Source organism: Pleuronectes platessa, chromosome 15, assembly GCF_947347685.1.
Source record: "Pleuronectes platessa chromosome 15, fPlePla1.1, whole genome shotgun sequence".
In the NCBI taxonomy this organism is placed as follows: Eukaryota; Metazoa; Chordata; class Actinopteri; order Pleuronectiformes; family Pleuronectidae; genus Pleuronectes; species Pleuronectes platessa.
In genome coordinates, this window is record NC_070640.1 from 21214843 (window position 1) to 21239190 (window position 24348).

The window sequence follows — 24348 nt, forward strand, 5'->3', positions numbered from 1 at the left end:
GCCCTCCTTCACTCCAAACCTTGGGAGACACTGCGGCTGAAATTGGGGAGCAGAGGTCAAAGGTGGAGGGGTTAATGTCTCCTGACACTGCAGCTCCCTCCCTCGGAGACAATCAGGCGTCTGAATCTAAACTCTCCTCTGTTTGCACTGCTCGGCCAAGAGAACACCGCTGCAGACCTGACCTTTGCCCACGCAATCATATGTTTTCCATCTACTTTTTTTCTTTACTTAGAAATATTAAACAGGGAGCAGAATGACTCTGTGAGAAACTAATTTGAAAGAGGGCTGGGGTCGGTTACCTTTATTTGTGGACTGGGAGGGGGCGGCAAATCAAATCTGCGAATACCATTGAATGATAATCTGCCCCACTAACCACTCAGTCCCCTGGATTAGATCATTTAATAATTGTTTTACGAAATCCCATCCTAGCAGGGTTTTTACACACTTAATGCGACACTGTGTAAACACGATTGTAAAAAGTAAGTCTTGTTAAACACCAAAGGCCGTATAATAATGATGCTTTGACGCTTGTTGACCTTCCCTTTTATAATGTGCCACACTTTTTCCATTTTCTTCAATTCTATTGTCCCTGGCCTCCGCTTTCTCCAAACACTGCAGCCAGCCTGTTAAACATCTGTAATCAACCTTCTTCTCCTCAGGGACCCAGCTGAACATGTCAAGTCACATACATAAATAAAATCAAGACAACATGTTTTCAAAAAGGTCCCAGACTTTTTATTTCTTAGCCACAAGCTGTCCCCATACTTCAGGTCAAAGGACCGAGTTTCCTGAACCACATTTCTGTGAAAGGCTTCCAGGGCAAAGTTCAGTGTGTTCTGGTTGGGGGAAGGAATGAGAGGGAAGACATTGTATCTCCATTTATGTGGCATTCAGGGGTCAGAGTTCAAAGGTGAGAGGTCACTCAGGCTCAGAGGTCACAAGTTGAGATACCAACTACAATTACTAGGCCAGTCCGTTCATCTGACTTAAGGCTAATGTTAATGGAGCGACACATAAATAAAAGTCCTGAGCAGCACTCGTGATGCAATCAGACAACAACAATAAATGCAGCGACATCAACTTTTTATGAATAGCACTTTGGCGAGGACTTTGATCAGACTTTTAACTGCTGTTGTACTCAAAATGCAAATCGCAGGTAACACCTACCGTGAACAACAGCCTTGTAAAAGAAAACTATCCAATTTACCTGAATGACACATTGAGTGCCACCTCTGTTTATACTACTGGCAATGAACTGAATTACTGTTTAAACACCACGGTGAGGTTACAGCAGGTCAGGAGGCACAGTATCCAAGTGGCTGAATGCAAGTGGCCAATAACACAGCATGATGTGATAGCAGGGCAGAGGCAGGAGGAGGAGGAGTGTGTGCCCACACACACACACACAAATTTACACAAGCACACACACACACACACACTTACATGCTATGCCCTATTCTGCATTTGAAAAGGGGATGGATAGAAGTAGGTTATGTTGTTGTGTTCTTATTCATGAGAACACTGATGTTCCCCCGGTCCTCAGAGACATTTTGTTCAAGGCCATGTTGAGATGACAGACTGCAGGCCAGCGGACCTGATAGCACAGATTAGCACAAGATGTCAGAAAAGAAAAAGAAGAGAGGGAAAAAGTTAACTGCAAACATTTGGAGCTCAATCCTAAATTCAGAGTCGCACGGCCTATGGTCCGCTGTGAAAACAATTTCTTCATAACGACCCCATGGAAAACGATTCATGAAGTGAGGGTTAAAGTAAATTAAGAAGTTTCAATGAGTACATCTGCTGTTTGTGAATGACTCCCTGCTTCACACTTTAGTGACACACATTCACACCTGGGAGCAGCCTCTGTGCCGTGTTCAAGGACACCTCGAAGTCGTTTATGTTGTTCATTTTCTGCACTTGCTCCCTGTGTGCTGAGGCAGGTAGTAAATCTCTGCTACTGTGGCAGATATATTCTTTTAACTCTCATATTTTGGACCTCATCCAAGGAGAGGCCTAATGATTTGTTTAGACTTTGACTAAAAGGTTAGCTGGGGCACATCTTACTTAATTCTGCATTTAACTGAACGGCCATTTTATTAACCTGCTTTTGGTATAAGGGAGATAGGTTAAATAATTATTGTGTGGCTTCCATTAAGGATTTTGACTTCAGTCCTCCAATTAATTGCTGTTTCACTTTTCATTATAAAACAAAACACAAGGAGGTGATGTATAAAGGTTCTAACCGTGGTATAACAAACAATGCTAACTCTATTCGTCGCCATTAAGTTTAATGTTGGCAAATCAACTAAGAATCTTAATTCACAGGATTTGTGATTATCCTCCATTGGATTCATGTTCTTGACATCAATGTTCAGATTATATTAGATTATATACATATGAACAGAAGTTCAAAACTCTGCAGCCTAGGAGTCATTAAAAAAAAAATGTGACTTCAAACTCAAACTGAGATAGCCCTGATGACATCATCAGAGTTATTTGTTTTTCAGACATGACCTGCGAGTAAAAGCTGGAGAACTGGCGACGGAGTTTTCCCACAGTTTACCTTTCACACATGCACAACACAGCAGGACGTTCTCTGCACAGACGCATTCAAAACAGCAACCAATCTTCTGCATAATTCAGCTGAGAGGTGGAGCAGACGGGCGAAGCAGACAGAGGCAGGAACAGATAATTAACTCTGCTGCGGAGATCACATGATTTTCCTGGCAATGTGTGTAGCCACTTTTTCACCGGGAATCAAGGGCGGAGAAAGACCCAGAAACTGTAAAGCGTCTCACTTGGACATTTACGTTAACAAATGCACCTCCTCCGCAGAAAATATGGAGGAACTACTGAGTTCGATACATGTCTGAAAACAGCTTAAGACTCAAGACAACTCTCCCAGCGACACACCTGACAATATACAACTTGTTTTCACAAACTGAAAAGGTACTTTCCATAACACAACTCACGTAAAAGTAAAAGTACCACATTCACTTTTATATTTGAGTAAAAGTAAGTATGTACTTGTGTTTCAGGATTGTGAGTAGTGTAGTGCTTTTAGCTTGATATCACAAATAAAACATGTTGAAGTTAATATAACGTACGAGTAGTTATCATAGAAACTTGACGTGGTGGAGGTGAGTCAGTATTGGATGGTTAAAATATTATGGCTGATAATCAAAATCTCTATGCAGAAAATAAATTAGATTTTTCTTAAGCTTTATTATTGATTACTTTTGAAAAATAGAAAACAATGTGAGCATAAATGTCTGGGCTTACTGACACTTGGAGGACACCAAAGTAACAGCATGGGGGCATTTTATTTAATTTTTCTGTTCTTTTATTATGTCAGTGTTACTTATTTCCGTGTTACTTATTTCCTTTTCAGGAAGTTGGTAACCCTACCTAGGACTCTACAAATGTTTTTGGTGAACTATCCCTTTAAGTAAAGTGCAGATACATGAAAAATGTACTTAAGTAGTATACCGAAATAAATATACTTTGTTACATTTTACCACTGTTTCACTGAAGGTGCTGTGGTGGGAGTGAATGGGCAACTGCATTAGCATTAGCAGCATTAGCTGTGGTTCAGTAGAGAGTACATATATATTTGTTTAAACGTATGGTGTGGTCTGCAACTAAACCTATAGAAGAAAAATACAAATACATGAAAAAGGTACTAAAGTACATCAAACTAATTGAGTATCTTTTGTCATATGCACTGTTTCCTGGAACATGGAGTGTGAGTGAGTTGGCAGCGTTAGCATTAGCATTAGCACAGGGAGGGCTTGTTCCTTTAAGGGTGGTGTCAGCGGCAGCAGCAGCGGGAGGAGGTGGAGGGGGAGGAGGAGTGAGGCTGTGTTCGCTCGCTGCTCCACAGCGAGGAGACTCCGAGAATAAACAATTCACACAGACCACACGCTCCTCCGCTCCCTGCCGGAGCACACAACACACGAGGCGGCTTCTTTTTTAATCGGACTAAAATCTTCATCGGTTTGTTTTCATTTTTTTTGCCTAAGCCCCCGCCTGCCTCCGCGTCTCCGCTTCCTGCCCAAAGTGTCAAGACGAGATGCCACCGCTTTCATTGGATTTGCCGCCTCCTGTCGAATAACAACGATGCGCCTCTCCGGCTGACTGAGGGGTGGACAGACACAGGTACGAGACACACTCACACATAAACACACACTGTCATTATTCAACACAATTATTACACACCCTAAAGGCTGCTGTGAGAAAGGGACACGGTGCGGTGTGTGTTATACACGGGGCGCGGTGTTGAGGACTGTACCAGATAAAAGCTTTTTGTCGTGTGTGTGTGTGTGTGTGTGTGTGTTTGTGTCGCGAGCAGAGATGCAAATGGATTCAGCGCTGAAAACGCTGCGTAAAGAAGAACTGGCGGATAAAACCTATCTGTGTGTGTGTGTGTTCGTGTGTGTGTGTCTGTTACAGGCAACCTGGTTTCGTTCAGCCAGAACAGGCACTGTCTGTCCCCTGGCTACACCATGACCAGTGGATCAGGCCCGGAATAGATGGTGTATATATTCTTCTAATATGTCAGTGTTCATGATTGAGTCCAATGAAAGCCTCCTGCTCATCTCTTACAGCGCCATTGTCACAGCCTGCTACTGAACATATGAACACTGGATGGAAAGTGTCACCCCGCAGGCTCATTTAATAACAACACACACCATAGGGCTGTCCAAGTCATATGAGTCGCCGTCTCACGTTAGTACAGTAAATGTAGTTCATCCTATTTTGAAGTAGGGTTAGCCCCGCCAATAGGAGACACCTCTCAGTTGCACTATTCTGTAAATTACTACTGATGATTCCTGCCTCCCTTTCAAAAAAGAGCGTGGACGGGTTTTAGGAAAACCTCATGGCCTTTGAATGGACCTCAGTGCGGCTATATGTTGAGCTGGAGTCATGATTATGGTTGCAGGGGTGTTAAAATATATAGCTTTGTCCTGGATGCATTAGGGCTGTTTAATGAGAAATCTCGCCAGCTGCCAAGAAACATACTTCACTGTGAGCATTTCATTCTTAATTTTTTCTTTTTTGGGTTGGAGTTGATACTAAATGGGATTAATTTCTGAAAGAGTCTAAGACTTGCCTGGCATATATTTGTATATTCCCTGTAGTGTCATTGTCTCAGTTTTACATTGCATAACCAATCAGTAGGGGACAGTATCACTAAGCCCCGTGCATGTAGAGTAAATACAGCATAGTGGAAGACGGTTAAATGGTTACAGAGGAACACTGCTATAACAGGTCTATAACATTCTCGGTATCAAGGTAACATTTGGCCTTTGAATGCACTCCAAACAGCCATGGTATGGATCCGTGGCTAATGAACCCCATTAATGGTCATTCTGTTTTCCCTCGTTACTTAAAACCACAAACTCCTAAAAAAACAACTGCGTGTAAAAACCGGCTGGTCCCTTCAATCTTTTGGAAGGACCCTGTTTCAGTCTGTTGACCAAATTAAAGCTGGTTAGAGTTGGTGAGTAGCAGCCTGTCAAGTCACCGTGTGACACGTCGGATGTGTTTCGAGAGACTTGTTTTTCAGTAACTGCGAGAGAGGATTTCGAACGACACTTGTGTTGGTGTTCCATTTCCGTAAATGGCCCATTGCTTCATTGGTCTTTGGATGAGTGCGGAGGCAAAAGGTCAGGGGCTGAAGTTTGCTGCAAGTTACAGGAAGGAGGGCAGAGTGCATCTTCAGTTCATGTTCCAAAAGGGCAGTTTACAAAGGGAACTGCTGTAACTCAGAGGAACATGAAAGGCAATGTGCAGAAAAGTTAAACTTGGTTAAAGCCCTCTAAATACTGTCTGTGTCTGGGGGTCTGCCTTTTAGCCTCTCCTTTGTTGAACATTTAAGCTGCTTAATTATTTGACCTGAACTTACACAAGATGTTCAAGGTAGTTCAGCTTGTCCTCTGTTGCCATAGATAACTAAAACCTCTACATTTATAGCCCAACTTTAAAGTTGCACCTCAAAAGTACTTTTGTTTGAGACGTGTGGCCAACTGTGCAGTAACTCAAAGAGTTCTCCGTAGTGGATGTTGCTTGATTTGACTGAGCCATCTGCTATTGTCCAGGGAGCTGCTGTTGAGTGATCTGCAGTAGTCTCAAACAGAACCAGAGGACATTCAAATGGCCAAATGCAAATTATGTTGAGGCTGCTGAACAGTCACAAGACTGGACTCTGAACTCTTCGCTCTTATCCACTGGCTGCCTTTCATCACCACAAATCTTATCTGCCATCAAAACACCACTGCTGCTGTATGAAAGTGGCATGTTTTGGTGTGTAAGTGACTGTGTTCATGCACGTTTGCTCTGCATGTATTTTCTTTAGCAGATGTGTTTTATTTAGTTTTTTAAGTAATTTCATACTCAAACTGCTCGTTGCTCATCTGCGACTTTCTTTTCTCCTCTAAATAATTTGATGTAATAGTATATTTGTATGCAGGATGATGCCACAGATACAGGAGTACATGCCCAGGCACTTACCTCCACTAACAGCCTCTCTAACTACCACCAGTGGGCCAGCTGAAAGCCCACTGTTTGTAAATCTGTCAGTCACAATAGCAAGAGATGCACGGGCAGACACAAATTGAGGGTGGCATCCTGCTTTTTGATTGCTGAGATACTCTGCGAATCAACAAGCTAATGTGCAATCTACCAGAACAAGTGTCATGCATTTACTGCAGAGGTTTTGATTTATTATAGACCTGGGAGCTGCCCAGCACTTGTGTTGTTGGCCACTGAACATTGTTCAAGGGCACTTTGACAGTAGATGTTGAGGAAGAGAAGTGCATTTCTCATCCACTTACAGGCCCGCACTTTGCCGGCCCACTGAGGAATCCAACCAGAGACCTATTGGCCACTAGCTCATTTCTCTAATTGTTTGGCCTCTATAATATTTGTGTGGAGCAAGCATTAAGCCAAATCATTTGATTGTTCTCTTTACTGTTTGTTTACTCAGTAGACACTTGCTACTAATAACAATACTCGATGCTACAGCCGTGGAGATTTACGCCGCAACAATTGTGCTGTAAATTTTCATAGTCGGGAGTCAAACGTTTATCAGAAATTGTGACAAGACAAACGCCCAGTGCACGACTGGTGAATGTTGTACTTGATCCAAGTGTTTATGTATTAAATAATCAGTTTTTAACATCTGACAATTATGAGACTGTTAGCACCCCTTAGTATTGACTCTCTGCCTTCTCCTCCACACCTCTTATCAGTCAATGGATTTCACATACACCTGAATCATGCAGACTGATGCGTAAAAATGGAATAGGAAATGCCTTTAATAAATGGATATGATGAATAAATTGTAAAGGCTTCAGCAATGTTGTTGTACAGACATTAGAATTTACACAAGAGCTCATTCTGCCTGACTAATTTAGTCAGGCAGATACATAAAGGGCCCCATGGAAATCAGAAAGTGTTGGTAGTTTATGTTCCCAGAATTTTCTTCCGCTAGAAACCTGACTGAAAGAAACAACATCGCAAAACCACTGGAGTTTATTTTGGCTTTTTGAAATAAGATCCCCTGTGTGGGCAGTTTGAGATTATTCCCGCTGTGTGTGCTGGGTTTTGGTGAGGGCCTCGGTTATAGCAGCACTATCTCATTCAGAGGCAATCACTCCTGCTCCTGTTGGTGCCTCTGTCATGAACAGAAGGCAGCCAAAGTCAATAGGACTCATTTTGATGACAAGGCAGGAACTGCTAAATGCGCCTTTTACAGCCATCGCTCCTGGATGCGGGCTGGAATGACGAAATGTGAGGAAGAAAGATGGACGCCTCCGCTGCAACCCAGAAAGCTATACCAGCCTGAGCTCATCTGTTGAATGACTCTCCTCCCACCTCCTTCTCCTACCCCCTTCACCCTCACCCCCAGCTCTCCACCCCTCTGCCTTCACGCTTCCCCTTGGCCTTGGCGCAATGACAGGCACCTCAATTATCTCCACCGATTGATCGCTGCTGATTGCAATTACTGTGAATTATTTAAACTTTAAACTGAATGCTGCTTGCGAAGTGGGGAGAGGAGCCTGAAAGAGAAAGATATTACATGTTACCCACGTGAAGCATCGGCCTGTTTGCAAAACAACAGCTGTGAAAGCCTAATTGTGACAATCAATGAAGCAGAGCAGTGTAACAGCATCAAGCTACTTTGTGCAGTGGTAATGGAGCTACCAGCACAACACAGAATCTCTACTGTCCCTCTCCTCTGATTCGTTAAGGAGGGACTGAGGAGATGTAGCGTGGAGCAGCAGACCTCCTGGGTGATGTGAGAGGAGCTGACTCTTCTCCTGGCAAGGCTGGTGTGGTCACAGCAGAGGAGCGGAGTGGAACTGACTCCTCCCTCACTCCTTTCCTTCCCCCCCCACACTCTCTTGCTCCTGTAGCAGAGCTGCTGCCCCGGGCTGTAGAGGTGCAGTAGGACCGTTTCTCTTCCATTGTGGTGAGCGTGCTGCCAGGATGCTGCAGTCAGACGAAGGGGAAGGTCTCTGCTTTTTGCCACAAGCAGGTCAATGTCACAAGCGTGTCAGAGTGTGCAGGCTGCAAGGGGAACAAGGACAGATGCTCATGGATAGGAGGCATGCCCGGCCTGTGAGCACATGTTAGAAAACGTCTGCCTTGTTTTCTTACAGTGAAATACAAAGGGTAACGACGGCAGATACCTACCTGCATGTTTGGTGCTGCTGTTGGAATAATTTAGCTGCACCAGTCAGAGGCTGCTTGTAATTAAGTCTGTGATAATACAGTTGTTGATCCTAAGGATCATAGTAAACATTGATTCACCTGGGCTTGCTTCACAGCGCACTCAAACAAACCAGCCTCTGACAAGCACCAGATAAGACTACTACACCTTGTCTACTAAGTGCTATTTGTGTTGCCTCCAAATGTATTATTGCATACCTCCCTAGCGTGGTCTAAGAAGCCTACGGGTTGAAGGCTAGAACAGCGGGTCACAAAGTCCAGAGACTGAGGTCAGCTGATATTCAACTGTGTCTTATTTTAACCAGGTTATGTGGCAGGAGTGCAGGGGAGAAGCTGGGGCTAAGTGAAAATGCCACTCATTCCTGAAGAGTCCCTGGCCTCGTCAAGGTTAGTGGCTTGTCTTTGTAAGTTGAGGGATTGATGCATGAGCCTGTCTGGCGCTGAATTCAAAGTCCAAGGCTGTCACAGGCAGCGGCTCTCTCCCCCCTCCCTCCTCCCTTCCTCCCTCCCTCCCTCCCTTTGCAGGCTATCACAGGGCCCCGTCCTTCCCAACTTCTTAGCAGCCTGTCCTTTTGGGAACCTTGAGCAGCCCAGGCAAGGACACAGTGTCTGGTGCAGTAAGCCAGTGCAGAGGGGGAGGCTTTACGTAACATTCTGCTTTAAACATGGGTGTATGACTTCCCTGACATGGAGCTGTGCGGTGCAGAGCTGCACAGCTCACAGCACATGTCCCCTCAGCCCCCCTGGACAAGGTGGGGGCAGAGAAATCCCTGCAACTTAATTATATCTTTCTCTTTTAAAAGCTTTCGTTTGAAATTAAATTTTCCCAGGCAATTAACTAAAGAGGAGTTTTCAGAATTTATGAATGAATGATGGATATATTGCACTGGACGACAGTGAGGAGAGGGAAGGGAGGAGGAGAGGCAGCAGGAGCGATGCATATGCAGTCTATGCTTCGAGGTTGTGTGCCTCAGATTTATTTCCATTGCAAAAAGGGTAAAGTTTGGGAAATTTCATGCATCATTAAACTTTGTACCTATGAGCTGCTCCTGTATGCCACCAGCTCAAGAACACGTGTGAGTCCAGAGTACACCATTCCACTGTCAATATTTGGGAAATTGTCTGTGCAATCCGTTGAACGCTCAAATTTTTTCACACTCCTGGGTTTCGCAGGATGAGTTAGGGTTTCCCCACTTCCTCATTCATTCAGACCCACATCTTATAGAAACTGGATATAACCTGCTGAATGATGTTACGTGCTGCACACCCCAAATCCTCTTTTGGCTTGAACTGTAATTGTGTAACTTTTTGGCTTCTAGTGATGAGCTGAATTGTTGCTGGGCAACAAGGGACCTGTGCGGGTGGCCATGGAGAGTTGGAGCTATGCGAGTTCAGATAGATCTGCAGCACATTACCTGGGTTTTCCACTAGAAGAGTGTCGGTGAATCCCGACTGAAATACCTAATTGATTGCAAGTAATTCCAAGGTAGACGTTAGTATTTATATGTCGTCCAAAATAATATTTAATTAGTGCTTCTTCTAAGATGCATAATACCCAGCCTTGTAATGGTTTGACACTCCAGATTTTACTCCTTTATTAATTTGTTAATTATTGTATATATGTCTCATTGCATTATCAATACATGTCTTTGAGCTAAACAGGTTAAGTGGCACAGCTAAAAAAATAAATAAAAATGAATGCACTCCCACACAGCAAGGGAAGGACTGAGGACATTTGGCGAAATCCCACTCCCCCTCTTTGTCTGAAAGTAGTCTCTTGAATTTCTGAAACATGCCGTCCTTTTGTGAACCTCCAGCCCACTTGTAAATCCATTAGTGAGGTGGCGTTATTCAGTACATCCTCACTAGAGCAGACTAAACAGACCGAAAGACTGTGGTTCAGAAGTGCAGCTTTCTCATAACTGTGTTAGAAGGCTCCCAGTAGCAGAGAGGCCATTTGAGAGAAGATGGAGAGCACTGGGCTGATGACTTGAGGCAGCCATATGACCTATTACTTAGGGGAAATGGACTGGTGACCAGAAGATTGCTGGCTCATACTCTGCTCACCCTCTGCCCTTGAGCAAAGGCAATTAACCTGAATTTCTCCAGTAAATATCCAGCTGTGGAAATGGAAAGAGAGATGTGCAAGAGTGATAATTGTGTAAGTGACTTTTAATAAAAGTTTCAACTAAGCAGGGAGATTAATACAGCTAATAGAATCATAGCTTGTGTTTTCAAGTCAAGGACCCAGGACTGCTGAACATGTAGAGGAGCATATAGTCACTCCTCCTCCCTCTCGTCTGTCTTTGTGCACTCTTCTAAACACACACACACACACACATTCAGAGACATCTCTCTTTTCCGTTGGCATTAAGGCTAGAGCACGACCTTGACCTGATTGCTGAGGAGGCCTTTTAAGTAACTCTCCAGAAGGAGATCCAATCATGTGACACCCTTCACCCAGCCTCACCCCCTATGCTCTCCCCCGACCTTCTATGTCCACGAGGTTGAGAGGGTTGAGACGCTCACCACAGGCCTGCATGCAGCTGCAGGGGCCGTCACTCAATTGGGCATTCACTCCAAGGTCAAAAAGGGTTGAGGTCATGTAAGAGCGAACAGTGCAGCCCCAGTGATCCCTGCTCTTATCTGAGTCTGGGAATCGCTGGCCACAAGATTCCACCCTGCTTGACTGTGGTGACGAACTGAGCAGGTTTAGTCATCTCCTCAATTCTCAATCACTGATACCAGCATATGTCAGGGAAAGGTCGTTTCATGTCCAGAGTGATTCATGTCCAGAGTGAGCTGGCTGCTAGGATTTGTGCTATTGCAGTTGCCTTCACTCAATCCCTACCGCTGCCCCGCTGTGTAAAACCACACTGGCTCACTGTCTCTCTTAAGAGCAAGCTCCTGTCTCCTGCTTCAGAGTATTTTAATGCTATAACGCTAACATTTTTGCCCCCTGGATATGTTTACATTATGGCTGGGTAAATCAGGAACCCGGCCTACTTTGGTAAAACTGCATCGGGAAATGCTAGCCACACCAGTCATAGTACATGCGAGACACTAGTTTTGCTCTTAGTATATTTGGAGAACTACTCAAGTCAGAGGAATGCCCTTCTTCCATCAGGTTCTTCCCGGCTATTTATAGTTTTTATGATAGAAAATGTTTCCAGCTGAGTTGTGAAACAAAGTGACGTCTTTAAATCAGGGTGCTTTTATCTATATCTCAAATTCCAGGTTGTGCTTGTGGTAGCAACTTCGTTTTTTAATGTTACCTTCATATCTGAGAGGATGACCAAGTATTATTTAGTATAGTTTTTTTTTCAGTAAACCTCGCTCCTGTTTCGAACAGATATACGATGATATATAATTGGTACAAGCTTGTACATCTTAAATATGATATATGATAGCAAAATGCTATATGCAATATAATTTACTGTAATTTCTAAAGTTTCTTTCTACTCTTTATACTAGGAGGTCAGATGCATAAAGTCTGTAGAAATAGTCTCTCTGAGAACAAAGCTGGGGATCCCCCAGAAATTACTTGATCTCCGCAGCAGGGTTAATACGTCACTTCCTGCCTCTGCCTGTTGCACCCGGCTGTTCCACCCCACGCCTGAATAATGCGATGGATTTGTTCATGTTTTCAACGCATATGTGCAGAAAGCCTACGATGTGCATGTGAGAAAGGCAGACTCTGGGTAAACTCCTTAACCAATTTTCCGGGTTTTACCCGGAGGTCATATCTGAAAATGGCTTAAGTTTGAGAAACTTAATCTGATGAAAACAAATGAAAGTTCCTCTATTTTCTGTTTTATTATAATATACTTCCAGACGGCACACAGAATATCATGCGACTATATGAACAAGCAAAAACTAATTTCCACTCTTTTTTTCACATATGTTCTCTCTCTTCTCTGTGTAGAGCTTTTCATCTCAATAAGTAGTTATTAGAACACAGGCCAAGACATATTATATTCCTCAGCTTTAATAATATCAACCCAACATGTGCTGTAGGGAAAAGGACATTATACCAGACTGTTGCTTAAGTTGCTACAGGCCATAATTTCTCTGGATGGGTAACTGACTGCTTTAGAAAGCGAGAAGAATGATCCAGATGTGCATATGTTTCCTTGTGTCTATTTACACAAAAAGTAAGCTGAGCTCTAATTTTTACACTGTTTTTTTTTTATTTTACTTTTGTACAAACTGGTTGTATTTGTTAAATACTTACATTTTAGTGTGGTAGTTTGTATGATGCCACAATGGATATCAAACCCAGTAACACATCAAACGCTTATGTGATTATGTTTCAGACAGAACCTAAATTAAGTTGCTAGGACTCCACATTCACAGGCATGTAGCCTGGATACATCTGTAGCTCATATACAGGGATAAGAGAACGTGCATAAGACAAACCTGTAATTTGTAATTTGGATGTGGATTGAAAATATGAGATTTTCAGGCCACAGTCAGCAGACCAGCACTTCTATGTCATATAGGTTCAACTGTAGATATTTCAAAGAGCGCAGCACGACAGAAGTGCTGCTAACTCATATGCAGGTTAAGCGTTGTTGGTTTGTAAAAGGTAATGAGAGCTATAGTAAAGCATGTATAACATGTATGATATTTTGTGGAGCACAGAGGAGCTGTGTACCTGTGTTAGTGTGTTTACGTGTCTGGGGCCGGTCCTGGCACAAGTGCCAGACGAATGTGGTTTATCCGGGGCGACGTTCTCTCTAAGCCACCTTCCCCTCTATTCAGCATTACCTTGGTGCTTATGAAGAGGCAGGGCTTGACCTACATTCACCCCTTAACTGGAACTAGAACCTCCACCGCCCATTCCGAATAAAGATGTTTACTCCCTTCTACTTTTTCTTAATGGCCATGTTCTCTCTGCTTGTATTTGCTGGACTTTACTCTTAAAAGTGAGATACACTATAGCTCCACTGTTTTTGCAGATTGTCTCGCAGAAGAGGAAAGTGGAGAGCGGGCTTCATGACTTGTCTCTAATGGACCACCAGGTCTGAATGTGCACTGGGTCACCATTAGCACACACAGGCTTAGTTAGCACCATGCTGGTTACAGTTTAGAGCCAGGTAAACCCTACTCTGTTTTTTAAAGAGGAGTGTCAAGCTGGCTGATGCAAATGAGCAGACACACAAGCACATGCAGTTGCTAGCATCTGGCTGGACTAATGTTCTTGTACGGGCAAACTGTGTGACACAGGGGGGCTAACATAAGTCATGCTAGCTATCTGAAAGCCACGTATTGTAAGAAGTTTGTATAACCATCATTTTAAAGTTAACTTACACAAGTCATTCTGTGGTATTAGAAAGGTTATAGAATGTCTAAAATAATTTGTATGCACACTGAGTGGATTAATACTGCTATAAAAGCACAGTATAGCTGAAGTAAAATTGTTTAGTAAGTCCCTATAAAGCTAAATAGTTTTTAACAGGTAATAATTAAATGTCACACACAGATATAGCTCTTGAATAGAGGCTATACAAAGGTTGCTAAGCGACACAAAGGCACCATAATTGACAAGTGATGATTTTTAGCTGGCACATTCATATTTAAATGAGCAGTCAAAGGTATGCTTTGATTAGGCCTCACACAACAGGTTCAAACAGGAATCCACCACTGATACAAAGGGTGTCACAGAATAAACTATCAGTTTTGTAAATGAATGAAACTCTCAGCTGCTGTCAGAGGAAACGAGCCCATTGAGGAGAGCCACGGTTAATGTGCGGAGGGATTACAAAAGCAATGCATGAGTGAGCGCAGCTTAATGAGGGAACGGTTTGCATGAGAGCACCGTGCATGATCTGAGATATATCATGAGTTGTCCTAACCCACACAGAGGAACTCAAAGGGACCGGTGTCATGCTACCAGGCATTAGAGCAGCTCCCGGCTCAGCTAGCCCCGTAATATCTCCCCTTGCCAAGAAAGGCTCATCATTTTTCAGTCTGGATGACATGTGATACCTTCATGGGTGTTGAAGGACTGCAAAAAGGAGTGTGTATGTCTGTGTTTAAATAAGGCAGAGGAACCCATTTAGCATTCTGAGTAAGACATCAGATAATGGCTGCCTAGAAGAGGAGATGTACAAATCAGAAGGTTGGGTGGACTGGTTAGGCCTGTAGATGGTGTTTAATCACAGGAGCAGTTGTTGTATCAAGGCGTGGAAGGGTTTTTTGCCAAACATACAGCAGGTCAGCTGATAAGGGTTGCCTGTATTCCAAAGGCCACAGGAACGTGTTGCCAGAATGCAGGGACTCATCACAGAGAAGTCTCTAGGTCTGTCTTTTTTAACTTCCTTTGTTTCCCTTTCTCTCTCTCCATTTTACTGTCTCCCTTGATCATGCTCTGCAGAACTCCTTGCACGATCTTAGGAAGGGGAGGGAAAAAAAAGAAGAAAAGTGGGTCAGGGCGACCTATTTTTTTCCCCACAGTTCATGGAGGCAGAGGGTGGCGGTGTTATCGTCAGTTAGACGAGGAGCAGGGCCTGATGGGGAGGCAGGGCCTTGTCGCGAGACGCAGCCACTCAGAACTGGGTCAGCAGCAGAGGCTACGTCTTGTAAACGGCTTGTCATACTGGGGAGAAAAGCTGCAAATGAACCATAGATTATACGCCCCAAGCTGAGCACTGAGGTCTCTCCTCACTCCCCAGCCCCGCACTTCAAAAAGCACACGTACATATAAGCCTTACAGTAGTGCAAGAGCCTCTGATGCACTGCCACCTTCTATAAGTTCCTCTCTCCCCCTCTCAGTCTCTGGTAATACCGTTTGATTACTGCAGTCAGACCTGACAAGCTCAAAGCCCGCGCCACACATGCTATTAAATAAAGAATCATTTCTCTTTCTCTGACTCTGGGTGCTGTTTTCTAAACATAGCCTGCCTTCTGCCAGATTTACTTGACTTTATTCAGGTCAGGTTATTTACTGTACTAAGTTCAATAGTGGTTTAGAAATGAGCAATACAGATGCTCATTCAGATGCAATGACCTCTGCATCTCATCTGTGCCAAAGCCAGAGATGTGAATAGATCATTTGCCATGAGTCTTCATATGATATTATTATTTCTGGAAAAACAAAAACCTTTTTGATTTAACCCATTCTGGTAAACTTGTCAAAGGATGCCCACTATTAAGGCATTGTTGCCTAAACCAGGCCAATGATTGATGTTGTTTTTTAAGAAGTATTTGTGTCAAATTTTGCTCGAGTTGATTTGTGGCCAATTTCCATAAAGCCTAAGGGAAGATTTAATCCACTGTCACCATATATTTTTGATATTGATTTCATATGGGCCTGTGCTGTCGCTCGTTGTTTCACATCCTTTGTCTCAGACAAAACGGGATGAACACAGGGCCTGATCTCCTCTTCACAAATAATTGCTGCGGCTGTTGTACTGAGCTAGGACCTTTAAGAACTGAATATCACAGCTTATTCTTGCATTGGGGTCTGCTTATGGAGCGATGCAATTTTCAGGCAGTGGAGCTCACTCATATTTCACTATGTGGAACAAATCTGCCTGTAATGAATCTCCCAGGACACTGTGGTGCCTCTACAACCGAGTCTGCTTTTTGGCTCTTCTGTGGGGCGATCTATAGTGGGTCTTTTAATATTTTAACACCGCCAAAAACTAGATTTTTTAATTTGACATGGGAGGGATTTCTCATCATATAAACACAAGGTTCATTAGAGTTCCAGTCTTTTTTTCTTTTCCTATATAAGTCCGGGCTAATGTTAATCATATTGGTTTCGCTCTGTGTAAAAACAGCCTTATTAGCCAAGGTGTCACACTAACAAATATAACATAATATCCTGAGGTGGAGCTAAACATGGCGGGGGATCGGATTAACAGCAAGACTCTGGTTAGTACACACACCCAGCTCTCCTTATTGCCACAGCTCCCAAGTCCTGCCACTGCCAGGCAGCAGACCTGACTAATGTTATTCTTAGCCCCAGAACTTCATGTCTCTCTGCAAAAGCCCCTTAACGCTAATTGAGGAGACTGCTCATAGCTCATGTCGCTCACCAACAACCTCTGAGGGGGCATATACGTGTCACCGTCTGTGTGTTTGTGTGTGTGAAGGTGAAGCACGCTGAGCGGTAAACCAGTCAGAACCAGTAGTCGGCCATACCAGCCTGTTTTTTTTTTTTTCGGGGACAGGGAGCCACCACAGCGCCTTCAGCAGATGGTTTCCAGCAGGCCTGCGTATGACATGTGATAACATTACAGTTTTGAAAGGTCAGGCATGAAGAGAACCAGTATGAGGGCTAGGCCAGTCTCTGAGTGTCCAAACCTCCAATGCAGCCACACACACACACACACACACACACACACACACACACACACACACACACACACACACACACACACACACACACACACACACACACACACACACACACACACACACACACACACACACACACACACACACACACACACACACACACACACACACACACACACACACACACAGAGAGACCCTGTTGTGCAGTCTCCTGTATGTTATGTTAAAAAAAAGGGCCTTTTTAGAATTTTCAAACGGCAAGTTTTGAACACTTTGCAATATTGACACTTACTGTAGTACTTGAACCTTCGTGGCCTGAGTTGCACTTGAAGGGAGGATGCCGCAGTATTTACAGTTTAATTATTTGTGCTTTACAGTGGACTATGCTCAGCACCCATACAAGAGCAGTTTGACAGTGCAGAGTCAGACTTTGGACTATGGACCATTTTTGTTTACTTTGGAAAATCAAGAGGTCTTCATTGGGACCCAGTAGGTCACCCTCAACCTGTCAAAACACAGGCTCTGAGGCCCCACCCCCTCTTTAAGTCAGAGAAGCGTGATTGGACAGTAAGATGACGCTTATCCTTCGGACAGAGGCAGGCATATTTGTTTTGAAGCTACAGGTCATGCTGTGCCAATGGCTCAGAGCAGAGCATGGAGGGAAAAAACGTCTGGAATTCCCTTGTATATTAACAACACCTCTGAGGTGAATGGCGTCTCATCGCACAGGTGTATTCTATATACCAACTCCCCCCTCCTCAAATGGCAAGAGGCCTGTGCTTGAAGGAGGAGGTGGTGGTGGTGGTAATGTAAAAATAAATCCACACAGGCTGGTCAGACATTTTGAAATTCAGTTTCTATCTCAGTCTGATAGAGGGGTTAAAGATACAGCATTCTGATAATTCTCTTCCCACCAGGGGGAACAGATAAGGAGTACCGTAGATTGAATAAAAGAGCTGAGGAGAAACAGGGCAGATAGTTGAGGGGGTGGGTGGAGCTGAGATGTCTATCAGGCCGCATGAAGGTTTTTTTTTTTTGTCTTGCAGATCCAGTTCAAGGGCGCATGCAGGCGAGGGAGCTCTCGCTCTTGCCGTGCCAACGCTGCTGCTCAAGGTCATATGAGCCAGTCCTGTGACATTAAAGAGGAACAGGAAAGGGGAACTGCGGGGGAGGGGGGGGGGGGGGGGGGGGGATTCATCAACCACAGACATGCACACAAACAGAATTGAGTTGTCAGGAAAAAGATAGCCTTCAACTACCCAAATCATGCTGCGACTATCTGCACCGGTTTCTGGGTCTACGGTGGATTTTTTGAGGGCAAGAGCTTTTTAACGGCAGTAATGAGAGTGTCTTATTCTGTCTGCACAGAGCCAAGAGATGCTTGGCTAACTGCTTTGTAGTTGCCAGCCACACATACAGAGAGTGTGTGTGTGTCTGTGTGTGAGAGAGAGAGAGAGAGAGAAAGAGAGAGGAGTCACAGTGATAAACCTCAGGGGAGGGAGGTCCGGAAGAGAAAAAAGCTCTTAAAGTTATTTAAAGGGACAGCGAACCAATGGAAAAATGTATTTTTATGCGTTTGGGCCAACATGAGTTTAAGCATACAATTCCAGTTTTTTGACCAATCAGTCACTTCAAAGAGCGCACTATGCTGTGTAGGTGTAATGTATCTGCGGGTGGTGCTTGTGGTCACAGGGATTTTCTGTTTGTTGTTGTTGTTGTTGTTGTAAGCAGCACTGACCACTAACGGCAGCTAAATGGCTGCATTGCAAATATAAACACCGAAATATCGGTTATGTCTACACTAATATGTTTTTATATGCTCTTACCTCTTGTCATCGCTTTTCCTCATTCATTGTATTTTCTGCAAATACTCAACTAAGTACAGAATATAGAATCTTTTACTTGTTTACACCGAGCACAACCAGTTAGTTACAAGGGTCATGTGATATGCGTTTTCAATTAGCTCTTATGGACAGACATTGTTTTTGTTTATTTTCAAAATTAAAAGGTATGTGTGGATGAAGCCACAGTGCGCATTTGTTGAGGGTCCAGTGTGGTGCTGGCTCAGGGTCACTCTGTCAGGGCTTATCTGAACAGAACAGAACAAATAGAACAGAGCCATTATTAATGACGACAGCACCATCTCTGCTGCTTCTCACAATTTTGTATGAATATTTGTTTATTTTCACACCATAATGGTGTCATTTTGTGGGAATGATTAGCCTTTATTGTGAGAGATAAGAGCCTAATTATCAATATATGTAGTATGTGTGTGTTATTAGCTGAAAGCATTTTTTTGCTTTCTTACATTTGCCAACAGGTGAATTAGTTATGTTACTGTCTGTATTATTTGTTTATTTATCTGGAAAAGCAAGAACAATTGCTATTAATGCAGTCATCCGCAGTCCCTGGACAGATGTATAAAGTCAACTGGAATACAGTTATGAAACAGCAGCTATGTTTGTTTATTTTGCAATAGGTTTTGTTTTTATATCACGATAGAAAACCTGAACAATGAATATCATCCAGCCATACTAAGAGTAAGGGTGATAGTGTGTAGTATACTTGCTCATCCACCTTTTGTTTACATTGCGTCGTGTGTTCAGTGTTCAATCAGCTATCGGCTTTCAGTGCGCATTACACGAGTCTTGTTGTACAACAGCACACAGCTGTACATATCAGGGTTGCACTTATGGGAGCAGGGTGGTGGAGGGAGGGTGGAGCTGAAGTCACGTTTTTTCGCAGCATACCGTATGCTACATTGAACTGGATCATTACCAGCTCCAATGCTGGGGCTTTGCACTGAGCTGTAGCTGCCCCTGACTTCTGACCTCCCTGTGACGGGGAAAGTGAATAATATTCCTTACATTAGAGTATTCAATTATTCACAGCATCCAATTATTATTTTATACAAATTAATTTGTCTGAAATACTGTGGTGTGTTTTTTCTCAGTCAAAACCAGAAATGAGAAAAAACGCAGTGCAAGTTGATTGTAAAGCAGGAGGATTTTTGGGAAGAGACAAGGCAACATTTTGTGGAACAAAACTAAGAGCGCAACTATCGTCGGAATTTCTTGTAGATGTAAAAGTACAGGCAGAAATTGTAGTCCACTAAGTCCATCTTCCCGGCTGCTAATAGAGCTGCTTCAGGCGATGCATCAATATGACATCACAGATTACAATCTTGAGACTTTGGGAGCACTTTAGGTACTTTCAGTGCTGGAAGAATGGAGCAAGACCTGGCTGACAAAATACTGAGTCATTATAATAACAATCTCAGAGACGGGTGGAGCCGCGCAGTGATACAGCCCGACAGATATTTCAGGAGTATTCCCATTGGGACTTGTAGTGTGCCTATGGTACTTGATAGGGATTTTTCAGTGACCTTAATGAACTTTTTTTATCTCTTTTTCTTGTTCCTTTGTTCGGAGGTTTAGTAGCAGGAATTGATTGCATAAGAGTACATCTCATTACATTGATCTCAGATAATTCTTTTTTTAGGGGCAGTTATAGCTTAGAGGAGACAACATGTCAGAGGGACAACTTCAGATATAACTGAAGTCGCATTTCTCTGTTTTAGCAGCTTAAAAACTCTAGGGTAGTGTGGACCCCAGGTATATCCGTAGCAGATTCAAATGAAAACATGGTAATGTCGATGTAGCCTAAAAAGTCAAAGCGAAGGAGTGCTACAAGGCTTGTAGTGTAATAACAATTTTTATAATTATAATCCCTTAAACCGTTTGGAGAAAAGAAAATGTCATCACAAAACTGGTATTAAAAGTTACTTTAAGTGAAAAAATAATAAAACAGGCTTTTGAATTGCAAAAGGGAAAGTTCCTATCTGGAGTGTTTCTCAGGGGATTTCAGTACTTATCCATTTGAATGCTGCTACTCCTTGAATGTAATGGGAAATCTCCCCTCTACCTGCATGCTCCATTGTGTATACGTGCATTAACTCACTGTGTAACCCAGAAAGGGGGCATTTACTCTGGGCACCTGTAAAGGCGAAAAGTCGGTATGACACCAGGCCTAAGTCCTGTGAACTGTACTTTCTACTCAGACAGGATTTACCGGATAAGTGTTCCTCTCACTTTTGAGCACAAACCACTCAAAGCTGGATTTGAAGCTCCACTGAACCCTGATGAACTTTGACATTTAAGGTAGAACCGAGTAAGAAAGAGTCTCCTCTCAGCTTCTCCCCCGGATGTTCCATCACACCTGTTCCATCACCCTGCCGGCATAGTACCATTTTGACTCTTGCTTTTGATTAAACGAAAAAGCATTTAGACTTAACAATCAATAGGTACAGGCTTGAGTCGTGGATCGCTGTAGCATAAATCTTTCGGGTGCCTCGGCTAAAGTCGTCCCTGTATCATTTTTGCTGATTACTTTCCCCATTACTCAAAACAGATGTGTTCGCTGGTGATGAATGATCCAATTATGGGATATTTGTCACCCATTTGATATCTGCCGCTAGTTGGGGACAGCAAGGAGTTTCAACTTGGTGCTACCCCTCCAGTCCACAGTCCGCTCTGGCTGGGTACGTTGTGACCTGGACTTTGGATTTGTTTGAATACCCAGCTAGCCATTACACGGTGCTTACCCTGTTGAGTTTTTCTGTCCCCAGTAGCACACAGTCGTTTCACTCTGATCATTTCATCAATCTTGTGGTTGCAGATAAGAGAGAGGCACTCGACAGAATACTCAGCACTCCTTTCATTGTGAGATAAGAATAGTTGCCCTGTCATAAAATTTAATTTAACTAGTGTATCCTCAAAAGTCCATACACCCTGATGCCCCTCCCGCTGACATGCCTCAGCTAGTAGTCATATGTGTCTAAACTGTAGTTGACCCCAAACTGCTCCGTGCACACACACACACACTCATAAACCAAAACAATACACAGACACTCACAGCTGAAAGGATTCATGTACACCCCCAATCCCCCACCCTCGTCTGTGGACAGTAGACTGATTCTGCAGCCTCCCTCCCTTCCCCTTTTGCTCTCTCCTGCTCTGCTGTGCTCTCTGTGGTGTGTGTGTGTGTGTGTGTGTGTGTGTGTGTGTGTGTGTGTGTGTGTGTGTGTGTGTGTGTGTGTGTGTGTGTGTGTGTGTGTGTGTGTGTGTGTGTGTGTGTGTGTGTGTGTGTGTGTGTGTGTGTGTGTGTGTGTGTGTGTGTGTGTGTGTGTGTGTGTGTGTGTGACAGCTGCCTAATTGGGCATTCTCCCCTCGTCGAAGCGCCTGCCTCTCCTCTCTCTCCTCCAGCCTGGGCCGGGGCTGCTGACGAATGGCAGCGGATTACAGATGAGGACACGGTGACCCGCCTGACCTTGCTGCACAGCCGCGGGGGAGGAAGAGGGGAGTGAGGGAGACAGAGTGCTAGGGGTGGGGCGGACAGGGGGCTAGGACTGCAGAAGGGGCGGGGCGGGATGGGTGTGCGGGGGGGGGGTGCAGGTGGCGGTGGGCATAGGTGGACGGGGAAGGAGATGGGGAGGGTCAGGTCAGCGGAGGATGAGGTCACGTGAAGGTGGGCGAGATATTGCAACAGGAGGGGTGGGGGGATTTGCCAGGTGGTTGGGCAGACAGGCGGGTGGACAGGCGAGCATTCAGGCAAATGACAAGAGTGTCACATGACAGCGCTCCCCTCCCTCCTCCATCCATGTCAGTATGTCAAGGGCACGAGCCCCCGCTGGCAAACGCCACTGCGGCATTTTCCCCTACTTTTATTTTTATATTTAATTCTTCACTTCCCCTTCATCCTCCTCATCTTCTCCTTTGCTCGTATACCTTTTAAGGTGTTTTTATGTGTCTGTCAGACGAGTCATTTCTCCATGACTGCTGGCTTCCCTCCACACACCCCCAGGCCACGATGTGGACGGTCAAATGGAGGCGGCAGATCCTTGACTGTGGTGAATTTTAATTTCTGTGCGCACTATAGATATTTCCATGCCCCCACCCACAACCCCCTCCCCCCCACCACCCACCCACCTTCCTGCTGTGCGTGTGAGACTGCCAAGGTGAGGTTGTGTCCTCTTGTTAAGAGCGATTAATGGCACTCGTTATGTACATAATGAAATATCCCTGCTGATGCATAGGGTGGCGTTGTCTCTCTCTCTCACACACACACATGCACACACACACTTCTACTGCCTGTGTGTGTGTGTGTGTGTGTGCATGCAGTGTAACATTGAGGACACTTTGTTACAGCCTCCAGGCAACTCCGGAATGTGTTTGATATGGTGTAGAGACCCCCCCCCCCCCCCCTTCACCTTCCTCCCTTGTAAGCCATCTCCCCAAATGAAAAACGAATGGGAATTAAGGGCCTGTCAATTCACAGTCAAGTTTGTTCCTCTTTTTCGCTTTAGATGCACACAACACTGCAGTTCCCTGCGTGACATGTGTTCTGAGAGATAGAGATGGGTGGCTCACCACTGAATCCCGTTTTGACCGGCAGAGTAAATTTAGATCTAATCTTCTTGTGTGTGTGTGTGTGTGTGTGTGTGTGTGTGTGTGTGTGTGTGTGTGTGTGTGTGTGTGTGTGTGTGTGTGTGTGTGTGTGTGTGTGTGTGTGTGTGTGTGTGTGTGTGTGTGTGTGTGTGTGTGTTCTTTTATAGCCCGAGAATGTTCACCTAACATATCAGCTTTAAGTTGACCTTGTTGTGTTGTTTGCTCATCTGAGGCACGAGTATATGTGTGCTTTTCTAGAACATGCCACTGCTGGCTTCCCTATAGGTTTTTATTTTGACCTCGTGTATCTGTGTGTGTTTGCCTGTGTGTGCGTGAGTGTGAGTGCTAACACCATTCAGTGCCTGAGTCAAGCTGTGCAAGCTCTTTTAATCCCACGCCCCGGTGCACGTAGGCTTGATTAGTGGCAGCAGTTATCTGTGCAGAAGACAGGCCGCCCTCCTTTAGCATTTGGTCAGGTCTGGGGCACTGGGAGAGGGGGGTGTCAAGTCATGAGAAAGGTGAACGAGGAAGGAGAAAAGCAGTGGGGGCGGTGGTGGAGGAGGGATGGCGAGAAGGAGGGAAGAGGGGAGGGCGGAAGCCTGATTAGTATTCTAAAGGAGCTCTCCTGTCAGTAGAGCAAATTGATTACTGCACTTTACCTGTATCAGCCTCCACAGCTAAGGATGACAAGGTACGGGAGCATGATGTGTGTCTGCGTTCACCTCCCAAACACAGCAGAATAGGTGTGTTAGTATTTGGCTTAGTGTAGCTTTTTTTTACTACGACTACCGCTGGATAATTTTTCTCTGTCCTCTCGATCTCCTTCATTACAGTGAAGAAATAGCCCAGTTGCAGTTAG

At 44.3% G+C, this 24348-nt stretch overlaps 1 protein-coding gene across 3 annotated transcripts in view; it reads left to right on the plus strand.

The window, feature by feature from the left end:
- The first annotated feature begins 3834 nt into the window (after positions 1 to 3834).
- Positions 3835 to 24348, plus strand: part of nrip1b (nuclear receptor interacting protein 1b) — a 34064-nt gene continuing 13550 nt past the window's right edge. The window contains exons 1-2 of one of the 3 annotated variants that reach the window (XM_053440968.1): positions 3835 to 4158; positions 9042 to 9123. The gene's annotated coding sequence lies outside the window, so the exon portion shown is untranslated. Of the gene's footprint in view, positions 4159 to 9041; positions 9124 to 18111; positions 18157 to 24348 lie in introns of those variants that run through there. The other 2 variants (XM_053440967.1, XM_053440969.1) reach the window with 2 other exon arrangements.